This window comes from Cyprinus carpio, chromosome A5, assembly GCF_018340385.1.
Source record: "Cyprinus carpio isolate SPL01 chromosome A5, ASM1834038v1, whole genome shotgun sequence".
In the NCBI taxonomy this organism is placed as follows: Eukaryota; Metazoa; Chordata; class Actinopteri; order Cypriniformes; family Cyprinidae; genus Cyprinus; species Cyprinus carpio.
Genome location: NC_056576.1, coordinates 11,826,700 through 11,835,080, shown reverse-complemented (window position 1 = coordinate 11,835,080; position 8,381 = coordinate 11,826,700). Strand labels below are relative to the sequence as shown.

Sequence of the window (8,381 nt, the reverse complement as noted above, 5' to 3'; positions counted from 1 at the left end):
ACAGCGTGTTAGCCTATATATGAAATTAGCACAAATGGTTGGTATAGTTATAGGGCTGTATTATTGTGATACTGTTACAGTACTGATTTGCTGTTGAGATATTAGAAAACAGTTTAGGTAATAAAAAAGAACAACCTTAGATTTCATCTGTGCCATTCTATGTTGAGGCACTAAATTTATCAATTTTTTCATTAAAGAAAATAATCAAATAATTCAAAAATTTGCATATTCCTAACATGATTTCAGATATATTTTTGTTATGCTGCAACCATAAATAAATAAAATCTATTAATCTCACCCCAAGCCCTATAGGGCCTCACAAGGCACAACATTTGTTAAACACTCCATAACAGACAGACAGTTTGCGAATAGAATTAGTATTATTAGAATTAGCTTTATTTTGCACAAAGTTTTAGTAAGTCTTTATTCAAGTCTTTCCTCTTTTTAGTTTTTTAACTTCTCTCAAAACAGCAACAATAATTAATAATAGATCAACTTAGGGACTGTCTACATGTCATAAAAAAACCAGAAGAGAAGAGAGTAAACCTTTTTTTTTTCTTTTTCTTTTTTCTGATGTCTAGTGATTACTTTCTGATCATCTTTGTGTATTCTGCCACTGAAGGTAGCTCAGTTAATGCAGAGATCACTGTTTGGCTCTCCTCTGTGGTTCCAGGCATTACCTTCACACACAACCTCAGGGGAAATAATCACATTGGCTTCAGCCTTCATTTTCTTGAGATTTTTGTCTTTCACTGTTTCACATCAGTTTCCCAGAGTATGCAGTATGCAGAATGCGATATGTTTATTCTTGTTTTATTGTAGCCGTGACAGCACGTCAGTTAACGGAAGTAAACACAAAACCTCGAGTTTAAAGAGATGACATGCAAGCTCACAAAATTGACTTTGGCTATTTTAAACTCATTATTAGGCAAACAAAAGACACAATTTTGGGATATACTAAGCAGGGGTTTCTTCATTGTCATGTAAATTCAAACAGTTACAGCATTGCTTTCTAATTGTTATGCATGCAGTTTTTTGTAACCTTGTATTAAGTTTTTTATTATTTTTAATGTGCATGACTTTTACAAAACAACAACAACTTGTATTAGCCGGTTATATGTAAAATGCAATACAGTAAACACATTCCCTTAAACGTTCATTTAAAAATGAAAAACATTAATAAACATGATATTTGTTGACTACCATTAAATCCATTTCCAGGAAAGGCTATACAAACTTAAAATGTGCACTTTTGTCATATCCAGCATTGGGCCTTCATTCAATACATTCTTCTGTATTTATACAATAGAGTTAGTTCATTAATTCAGATAATCTAGGCTATCCCATAAGTTTTCACATAGCCTAATGTAAAATTGTCAGTGTCAGAGCTCTTAGATGAACATGCTGAAGACTGAGTCTTATAGTTTACAGGGCAAACTGTAATAGAGGTCAATATCTCTGCATTGCAGGGCTCCCAAATGCATTTACATTTGCAGGTGATCTACAGAGGGTCACGTAGAAAAATCCCAGGACCATAAAACTTTACAGTGTCAAATGCGCAGACGCTGAAAGTAAACCCGGGGGTGTGCTGACGTCACTGTCTCTCTCCTCCGGTTAGGCGCGCGCGAAAGTAGCGGAGTGAAATCTCACGAGCTGACGCTGATCAAACCGACCAGAAAGAAACTCTCTCTAATCTTCAAACATCTGCAAGAACCATGGCGGACCCAAAGGTAAGAAGGCCGCTGTCTTCATCTTCTGTCCCTTTCGGATCGCGAGAGACGGTTATTTTGGATGTTTTTTCGGCGATAAATGTTTTATGAGGGTCTTGTTTAACAGAGTGAAAGGCAGGTGTTTTTTCCTCGTCCTACGTCGCGCGCTTGAACATTAGACGTTAAAAATGCACCTTTCTACATTTTAATCTTAATATCGCTTTTTTTATACCCTGTCACAGTTGTTTAGTTAAAATCACGCTACTGTCAGCAGCAGCTGTAACGTTAACGTCTTTAAATTCATAATTGTATGTGTATTTGTGTTCGTCACTTCCTTAAACATAAGACAATCAAATATTCGTGCTTTTATTTTACTTAATAAAAATATCCACGGCATGTTCCAAGTAATTACGGCTCATAATTAAAAAAAATTAATTTCTCATGCGAGCCACTGTAGCTTGGAGCATTAGCATCGCTAACCTGCAGCACATGTGAAGTTCATAGCCGGTTTATTAACACCCTTCCGGGTTCATTTTGCGTCTTTAAAACTGTATTTGTTCAGTGTTAACAAAACTGTGGGGTGAGGCGGAGATTTAAACACTTAGACGCCTTTAGGCCGCTTATTAGCTTCTGCTAGCCTGGATGCTAACTTACTGTCCAGTTTTGAGTAAACGATATAATTCACGCCTTTAGACACAAGTTAACTTCCGGTATCAGTTCTTGAGTGACGTCAGTCGTTTACGCAAAATAAAACCGCTTCTTAGTAATTTTAAAAATGCTTACTGAACGAAACTTAACTAAAAGTGGTTGAAACCAGTTCAAAGCTTCACATGTGTATTAGATCTGCTGCCAGGGTTTGGAGAAAGCATTTGAATATTCAAGCTACAAAGGCCTTTGTGGATGTTAGTGGATAGCAAGTGCATGAATTCCCCAGCATCACAGCAAGTGAGTTCAAGTTCACGGCTCAGCACCGCGGTTATAAGTTTGGTTTGCAACAGCACATCAGAGACAATAGGCCAAACTCCAGAGAATGATCCCTCCAAATCCCACAGCCTTTCACTCCACTGATCTGGTGAGTAATGTGGAAGCAGGATCCCTATAGACGGGATCAGGGCATTGTGAAGCTCAGCAGAACAAATGCTGTAGCAAATTTGTGATGTAATTCTACAAAAAATATCTAATCCTGGATCATTTTCCAACTGCATTAAACATTTTGGTTTTTTTTTTTAAAAAAAATTAAGTTGGATTTTCAAAAGCTGCTGTTATGATTTCCCCCTCCAGGGAGGCACAAGAGGATCATGATGCATCCACAGAAACTGTAGAGGACTCCAACCATGACCCTCAGTTTGAACCCATTGTCTCGCTACCTGAGCAGGATGTCAAGACCCTGGAGGAGGATTGAGGAAGAACTTTTCAAGATGTAAGTCACTAACTACTACCAAACAGGGCTTAATGCTAATTTGGGGGGGTGGGGGTGATATGGCATAAATATTACATCACTATCTGTTCAAGCAGGTCAGGTTCCCCAATCGCGATTCTTTTTCATGTTCGTTTTCTCTTTTGAAAGTTACTGAGCAGTAAAAACGAATAGCCTTATTGATAAGTAGGAAGTTATTGAAGACAAGTAAACGGTCAAAACTAATGAAACAGATTAAAAAGCTTTCTAACAGCGTTCAAGTAAGAGATATTACAGACATTGAATAAAGTAAATGTATAATACAACTCTTTATGAATGAAATATTCACTGATTTTTTTTTTTATTAAAGTTACAATTATTATCGTCAAAATCGGTGTTGTCTTCCCCCCCCCCCCCCTTTTTCTTTTGTTGTTTGGTTAATATTATTATATAATATAATATATATAATTGTCACTAAGTATGTAATGCAACACAATCTATTTTCACGCAACTGTTAACGTTCCGTTTAGACAAAACCGATTGTGTTTACGTGAATACTCACCAAGGCAGCCATTTTGACATTTTTGTTTGTATTGGACATGCACCTGCAACCTATAAAAATATACTTTGCATGCCCGCATTCCTCTCCATCAATACGTTATTAACAGATAAGGTTCTATTTTCTGGCTTATTGCACTTTTAGTGACTCCTTCAATATCAAACATGTCCAACACTTAACTTTTTTTTTTTTTTCTTACTGAAAGCTGTGCAAGTAGTTACATACAGACATAAATATGACACCTATATAGGACATAATTGATCACAATCACTACGATTCGTTTGATGTTGGTCTTCATTGTTTTTGACCCATTTATTCTAATAAATGAGGTTGTTTACAATACCAAAATAATGATATGGAAATATGATTGATTCATGATTCCACATTTTGACCAGTAAAGTCTGTAATAACAAACACATTACAATCAATATCACAAATAAATACAGTATGACAAAGATACAAATTAAAGTGCTTTTAGATTTTTCGTAAGGTCTGACAGTAGGATTCAAGTAATCAAACTTGCAAATAGCACTGCATTATCTTCATTGTATAAGTTAAATATAGATTAATTCTTATCAAATCTACAAAAGTTGTTTGTCAATAGCAGTAAATGATTCTTTTCTTTGTCTTTTGTTTGATTTAAAGGGCACCGATTATGCCAAATTCCACTTTTAGATAGTGTTTAGACATAAATGTGTTTTGGCAGTGTGTGAACACAACCAACCCTTTAATGAAAAAAATCCAACCACTCCTTTTTTTTTTTTTTTTTAATCCCCATTAAACCAAATCAGTTTAATTTGATTTGATGTTTTGTTTTTGTTGTTGTGACATTGGTCAGGTCCCGCCCACTGCCGCTGATTGGCAGAGCCACTGCCCTGAGTGAGCAGCTCACAATCCGCCCTGTTTATATTCATGCTAGAGAAATTTAAAAGCAGCAATAAACGTTAGAAATCTTTCTCTTATTAAAGCTATAGAAGTTATTCGGTCAAGAGCAGTGAGTGATTTTCTGTTTATTTGTTGTTTGGGTCATATTAACAGAGTAGACAGCAGTTGGTACTGTATATTATGCTGCTCTCACTGAATACACAGATCTAATATTAGACATATCATTTCTTTCCCAGCTGTTTACCTTCACAGGACATAATCGACTGTGTTTTTTTGTAACGTGTTGTTAACATAAACCTTGTGTGTATTTAACAGTTAAAGTGCAATAAGACATGAAAGAGAATTTACTTTAGTAGAGGAGAACACTATATCAAGTTAATAGTGATATTGCTTTTAAAACGCATGATATACATAATTAAAACCAAACAGATGTTTTTTTTGGGCAGAGTATTTGAGGTACGAGCTGTAAAGGCACAGCCCTATTCTGGAAAAGGGGTCAGGGAGCTGCAGCTCATGTGCATTTAATACAGGCAAGGAAACTGTGTTTCTGCTTCCACTCAAAATAGCCATTTTCATAAGGTATTTTGAGCTGAAACTTCATAGTATGTATTCTTGGGGCTTCTATAACTTATATTACATCTTGTAAAAAGAGGCATAATAGGTGCCCTTTAACACTGAGGACCCAGACCACAGCAGGTGTATTTGACAGCTGTCACTTTTAAGAGACCGTTACAGAATCTGATACTGAACACCTGATTATCTCCTTACAGTTTACATTTTACTTAAGACATAACTGACGGGCATGTATGAGGAACACTCAAAAATATGGGCATATTGACAACTATGTGTGCACTTTGTCCATTCAAGCATGATAAGAAGTAAAGGAGTCCTCAATTCAGTACCGATTTGAGTTCTTTCACATCTTCTTGTTCTTGCAAATGATAAACTTTCGTGATGGCACTCAGTGACAATTCCTTCAACTCTCCTGAGCTTCTTTCACGCTGGCCCTGGGCCATCAGGCAGTCCTTATTGTTTTTAATATGATCTGAAAAATGTATTTTGACTGCTGACAAATTCAAATTCAACATGATTTTTCATGTAGGAGGGCAAAGTTGTATCGTTTTGCCAGTGAGAACGATCCCCCCTGAGTGGAAGGAACGTGGGACTGGTGATGTCAAACTCCTGCGACACAAAGAGAAGGGTTCCATCCGCCTTCTTATGAGAAGAGACCGCACCCTCAAAATCTGTGCCAACCATAACAGTGAGTGCAGCAGTTTATCTGTTCAGTTTCTGATAATTATTTTCTAATCATTTAATGTCTTTAACTGATTTTTCAATCTCTTGCTCTAGTTATGCCGTTGATGGAGCTGAAGCCCAATGCAGGCAGTGACAGGGCCTGGGTGTGGAATACACATGCTGACTTTGCAGATGAAAAACCCAAACCAGAGCTGCTGGCTATTCGATTCCTCAATGCAGAGAGTGAGTGTAAATGATCATAGCCTCTAGAACAAATCTCAGGGATCTCTTTCATTCAGTTTATTGCTAGGTGTTGAAGCAATGACAAAAAGCGCATTGTCAAAAAAAGACCAATTCAAAATTTTGTATGCATTAATTTGTATGCATTCAAGATTCATAAGGCTTTTATTATAATATTGAAATCTAAAACTGAAAGTAAAGGCTAAACTTTTCTTTTGGAGGAGGAAAAGTGAAAGAAAAACTGCTTATGTTTTTTATTAAAATTAATTGAAGGTTAACAAAATATAAAAAAGTCGTGATGAAACAGAAGTAGCGCCAAATCTTTTCATCTGAGTGAAACAGAAGTTCCCAGAAATTAGGGAAGGGGACTTGGTTCTGTCTGTTGGTTGTGGTTTGGTTGGAGGCATATCTGAATGTAGACTTGTAGTTGTTTGTAAGAAAGGGGCATGATTTTATTAATTGGCGAAGTCCGGCAATGTCACCATGTCACCTCTGGAAGTTCATAAATTACAAGTATACATCATGGATGAATCGTTTACAATAAGATCATTAATATGCATTCAGAAAATACATGAATTTTATAATAGTTGTGCAGTATATCGCATAATTAATACAATGCATTTTTTAAATATTTAGCATTTGTATTTTATAATCAGCGTAACCAACCTACTTTGTCTTGTAGATGCACAGAAGTTTAAGATGAAGTTTGATGAATGCAAAGAAGAGGTCAGAAAATCTCTAGAAGGTAAGACTGATGGAATTTTCTTCCATGTCACCATGCAGACTCACTCTGTTTAAGACTGACACATCCAGCCTTAGACTTTTTCTGTCTGCAACAGAAATAGGACGAACATTACAAACTGCCTTGCCATTCATTTGGGAGGTGACTGTAAATTCTCGGACATTTTTTTTAAAATTATTTCTTAGATCTGTGTTAGGCTTTTATTCAAGAGCCTTCAACTGAACCTTTTAAAATCTTGTTTCACAGGTAGCATGAACAGCGCTAACAAGTGGCAGAGAAGCTGGAGGAGCTGTCCGTGAATGATGACAAGACAAAGAGTTCAGAGGAGAAGAAAGAAGAGGTGAAGAAAGAGGAGAAGGCTGGTGAGGAGGAGAAGAAATGAGCCCAGGAACGTCGCTTCATAACGGATCCTCCACTTGCCATTTTCCCCTTTTCTACAACAGACTCTGAAAATGAAAAATTGGACAGTTCTGTTTTCTTTTTGGCCTCGGCTTCACAAGACCTTGGTGCCACTCTTAATGCATCCATTTCTCAGTCATTAAGATGTTGTGAGCTTTTTGTCCCATCTCACAAACTGTCATATCGCCCTTCATTTTCTCATACATTGTGGACCAGTCATCAGTCATCATGTATATGTGTATTTACACGACATGCTATGATACAAGGCTTGTGCTATTGATTGATTCCCACATTGGGTAACTCTCTTTCGTTGTTTTTCTTTTGTACTTTTAAAGAGTGATATTGCGAGTGTCTAGATAAGAGAGCGGGCTGTATGAGTTGACTGGGAGAATGAGTATCTGAGATCTTCGACTTTTCCTTACAATAAAGTCACACGAGGAACATTTGACTTCTCTGTGGCTTGAATTTACTATTAAATGACTAAAATGACCCATTTTCTGTGGAGGGCTGCATCTGGCAAAAAATAAAATGTCAGCTCTTTCATGAATAACAGAAGGAAGTTTTTAACCTGTAATGAGTGTGACCCTCTTCTGTTTGAAATGGTAATCAAGAAAATAAAAACGGTTGACTCTCAATTAAGTGTGGAAAAGAAACAAGAATTAAATATGTTGAGGGGCCTATCCTGTGATAATGCACGGTAAATGCTTTCCTTTTTTCTTTTTTTTTAAAATAGGAAGATAAGAGAAAAAAGTAGGTACTGTATTACTAAATATTGTTTTCATTCCATAAGGGTTGTTACAACTTAAATTCTGAAAACAGCACTGATCAAGATTTGCAGGGCATATCTGAGGTGTATCATATGTGATCTTACAATGATTGCATGCACAATAATTTGGGCTCTTAGACATTGTTTTGCTTTTATTTATTTGTTTTTATTTTTAATGTACGTTTTAGGAATTGCAGTCTTGTTATTGTGTTTGATGAAAAGCAAATTTTCAACGTTCCTGGTTTTTGACCATTTTTTTTATATATAAAAGCAGCAGGGTCCCTTCAAGTACACTTGGCATTTGATGATTGACTTGAAATCTCACATTTTATAGTAGTGACTGATAAATCATGTAAAAGGATTGTAATCAAACCAAATTAAAGGCTGATGCTTTGTCATACATCAGTGTCTGTTTGGCTTCCTTTTACAAGCCTAATGGGACAAATATG

General features: G+C 36.3%; 1 non-coding gene and 1 pseudogene across 1 annotated transcript; both read left to right on the top strand.

Annotated features, from left to right (window-relative positions):
- The first annotated feature begins 1,532 nt into the window (after window positions 1-1,532).
- LOC109083075 lies at window positions 1,533-7,801 on the top strand (annotated as a pseudogene).
- On the top strand, window positions 6,805-6,934 carry LOC122145218. The gene has a single exon (XR_006160170.1). It is a non-coding gene; the product is annotated as a small nucleolar RNA SNORA77 (small nucleolar RNA).
- Window positions 7,802-8,381: the final 580 nt, after the last annotated feature.